Raw genomic sequence first — 4589 nt, 5'->3', positions numbered from 1 at the left:
AGAAAAAAAAAACTTTATATATACTGTACATATTTTTTTTTTTTAGAAAAATATACTCTACATATATATATGAATAGAAATTTTTATGGAGAGAGGTGTATAATTTCAGTTGCGAATCTAGAAATAAATTAACGTAGTGGCCTAAACTATTTATTTATAGCAATTTTCTTATTATCATTATCCACGCAAGAGTAGTTATATAAATATCTATATATATATATAAAGAGAGTTATTTGCGGCAAAACCCTCTAAAGTAGGGAGGTTTTTGCAACTAACCCTCAATTCTAAAATTGTTGCAGTAAAACTCCCTAAACTCAAGTTCTGCTAGAAGTTAGCCATTTCTGTCCATTTTTGGCTGTTAACTGCTATGGTGGAATGTCCACGTGTACACAGTGTACACGTGGCACAATTTTATTGGTCCACGTAAATAAATATTTAAAAAAAATTAAAAAAAATTAATTATTTTAAAAATAAAAAATAAAAAAAAAATATTTTTCTTTAAAAATTAAAAATACAATTTTATAAAAATAAAAAATTTTAAAAAAACCCTAACTCTCTTCTTCTTCTTCTTCTTCTTCTTCTCTGCTAAAAACGACACACACACACTCCCGCCTCCCCTGGACACACACACACTCCCTCTCACAGATTCAGTCCGCGCAGCCACACCTCACCGTCCTCATCCAAAGCCCTAAACCTAATCCACCATAACCCTAATCCACCATAACCCTAGAATCCCCAAATCCCACAAACCCAGATCACCGAATCCCCCAAACCCAGATCCCCGAATCCCCCAAACCCAGATCGCCAAAACCCTCTTGATCTTGATGACCCAGAACCGGCTCCATCTCCTCGAACCAGCGAGAGCAATCTCCACCTCTCCGAGACCGAGGCTTTCATCGTCAAAATCTCCACCTCTGGCATCGCCGGTTGGGTGTTTGAAGTGGTTGATATTAGGGTTCTGATTTTGGAGGTCATGGATGGGTGTTTGAAGGAGATGAGGAAGACGAAGTGGTGGTGGAGATTGAGAAGGAGAAGAAGAGTGGGAATGGGGCGGCTTAACAGAGAGAGAACGAGAAGAAGAGTGGGAATGGGTTAGGGTTATTAGGGTTTATTTTTTATTTTTTATTTTTTTAAAATTATTTTTTTAATTTTAAATTTTTTAATTTTTAAAGAACAATAATTTTTTTTATTTTTATTTTTAAAATAATTAATTTTTTTTATTTTTTAAATATTTATTTATGTGGACCAATAAAATTGTGTCACGTGTACATTGTGTACACGTGGACATTCCATCATGGCAGTTAACAGCCAAAAATGGACGGAAAGGGCTAACTGCTAACAGAACTTGAGTTTAGGAATTTTTACCGCAAAAATTTTAAAATTGGGGATTAGTTGCAAAAACCTCCCAACTTTAGGGGGTTTTGCCGCAAATAACCCTAAAAATAATTAATGAGGTTTCTTTGGACCTATTCAAAAAAAAAGTACTTGGATGCTTTTCTCTAAAATAAGTACACTTGGATGTTTCATTGATATATATTTTTTATTTTTTGGTATGATGAAATGAGAGAAGAGGAACATAATTGGGATGAAAGTCATGAAGACGAAATAGGGGTGAAGTGATCAGCCAAAGAAGGTCAGCTTTAATCACTTATTATATTTATATTTAATTGTATAAATTCACATTTACATATATATATATATATATCTATTTATAGATATATAGATATCATGAATCACGATAATGTATGTACTAGTTGCAAAATCTAATTAAACCATTTGCCAAATAGGTCATGTTTTAAAAGGTAGAACGTGAAAGATGAGAGGTTCCAAGTACTTTTGTTTATTTTTTTTTTCTTTGTTAAATGATCCACTTGGGAGAAGTTTGGTGAGAATATATATGTATAGATAGATTTATACATATATATATAGGAAAAGAAAAAGAGAATAAGGAAAATATTAAGGACAAAAAAGAAAGTTCATGGAGCCACGGAATGCATAAAGTTGTAAAAGGACAACTTAAACGTTGAAACCTCAACTACTTGAGGAAAAACTAGACTAATCATAAAGGTGAAGTTGTTAGGGTAATAAAATAGAAACTAGTTGATGGATTATATATATTTATAGCCATGTAAATATTCTAAACACGACAAACTAAAAAATGAAATATGAAATGTATGAATTATGATTCTTTATTTTGGACAAGACTTGTTAATATAATTTTATTTTATTTATGAATTAAATCCCAACTTTTTCAATTGAATTATTGCGTACATTTGGTGTTTTCACATAACCAATATCTTTTACCAACAATGAGTACGGAGAGTCTACATTTTCAATATACAAGAAGACTATACCTACCCAAACGTAAGCTAGCTCCCTCTCTCATTTATGTAAATGTATTTTATTATTATTTGCTCTAATATTCTCTCTATTAAGCTTTCTATGAAATTTGGTTCATGAGTGCAGCAGGGGAGAAAAATATGTAGTTGCAGTAGAGAAATTAAATCTTGTAAATCGCAACTGTGAGTATTTCAATGATTTGTAAGAAAAATAAAAGAAAACGGTTTATGAATATTTTTACATTAATAATATAAAAAGGATGCATGAAGCTATATCTATAGTTATGATTGATATAGTGCTTATATTAATTAAAATATATGGAAGTAATAATGAAAAGATATTAATGGTGTTAAACTTTGTATCCAATTCCATTTATTTACTAATTAACTAATGTAAAAATTAAATTTTGACAGGCTAAAATACTTTAGTGGTAGATTTTGTTGTGCATCTATATAATTTTAACTTGAGGCCTAAGGCCAGGCTCGCTTATTATACCCAAGGTTATTTCAAGGAAATTAAATTATATATCTCTTTTAACTTATGTTTTTAATATTTATCATATTTTTTAATATTTATTATGTTTATTTTTTTTTTATCATTTTATCAATTTTACCCTTATCACTTCACGATAGTTTTTCAATCATTTTACACGTATGGAGATCTTAGGGGTTATGGTACGTGATAATCAGATAATTAGAAACTCTGCTGGATACCTGATTTAGTACCATAAAACTAACACATTATTGATCAACACCGAGGGAGTATAGACTGGCCTCAAGACGACTTTATTTTCATTCCGTAAGAAAGGTATGTGTCTATACTATTGCTCGAGGTTGATCTCTTGACTAATATAAGAGGAAGTGATGTATTTTTGTGTGACATCGACCCTTAAGGTGACACTAATTTAAGTCATGAAATCTGAAATAATGGGTTACACTCACAAAGTGCAACTAAGCTTCATAGTGGTTAGTTGTTTACTTGGTCAAAAAGCAGTACTTTATATTTTGAAAAGGAAATATGAGATATTTAGGTTTCAAAATAATAAAGATGAAAATTGTCTCATAGGCTCAATAAAATTGACTCGATACCGACCCTGCAGCGCTCAATTGCCAAAGAGTTTTATCGTGGTATAACTCAAACATAAGTTTATGTGTTTTACTTGTATGCGCTCATGCATCACATTTACAGTAATTTCAAAATGATATTTATTATTCATGCATAATCATTATGTAACTTTATTTATTTTAAAAATATCTACTATGCCAAATTCCTTTAATGTTTTACTAGCACTTATAAAATTGAATGGTGAATATTTACATAAATGGAAATCTAATTTGAATGTGATGTTGGTTTGTGAGAACCACACAATTTTTCCTTAATGAGTAGTGTCTATGGTAGACAAGAGGACTCCAGCGAACATTATTCTGAGTCGCTCACTCATTGTTTCAAAGTGTTCACCACATGTTGTGCGATGAACAAGATATAGTTGAACGAGTTGACTATGTTTGAAAACCTTAAGAAGGATAATTCCAAGGAAGGTTAGTCAAACAACTTGAAGTAAAGTCCAACTTTCCTTCTTATTTGGATAAGGAAAAGGAAATGAGACTATAAGAACAGCAGTGGCAAGCGCAAGCTGAAAGACTAAAAGGCACCTAAAGCCAAGAAGAACAAAGCCAGCCCTAAGTTCAAGGACAAGAAAGGCAAAAGGCAAGTGTTTTCCATTGTGGCGTGATGGAACACTGAAATAGAAACTGTAACAAGTATCTCTCCGAGCTTAAGAAAGTAAATTCGATTTGTTTGTTCTTGAAGCTAATTTAGTGGAAGATGATCAATCCTTATGGATTATTGATTCGGGAGCCACTAATAATATTTGTTCTTCAATGAAAATACTTGTTTTGTCAAGGGAACTGGCTAATAGAAAGGTGACCATAAGAGTGGGCAATGGAGCACAAGTACCTACCAAGTGTGTTGGCAAAGTCCATTTAAGTTTATTAATAATGAGATTATCAATTCCAAGTTTGGAATGCCAATTTATTATGCAAAACAAAGTAACAGACTTTATGTTCTCAAGCCAAGCGAGCAATTAATGAATCGTTTAAAGTAGCATTGCCTCAACAATATAAGGGGCAAAAAGGTTTCTAATGATGATATAACATATCTATGGCATCTACGTTTATGCCATAATGGGCTAGATAGAATATAGCAGTTAACAAAGGATGGTCCTTTGAGAGAACTAAAAATTAGAACTC

This window comes from Cannabis sativa, chromosome 1 (assembly GCF_029168945.1).
Source record: "Cannabis sativa cultivar Pink pepper isolate KNU-18-1 chromosome 1, ASM2916894v1, whole genome shotgun sequence".
NCBI classification, from domain to species: Eukaryota; Viridiplantae; Streptophyta; class Magnoliopsida; order Rosales; family Cannabaceae; genus Cannabis; species Cannabis sativa.
The sequence above is the reverse complement of the archived record's forward strand: the minus strand, read 5'-3'. Positions refer to the sequence as shown.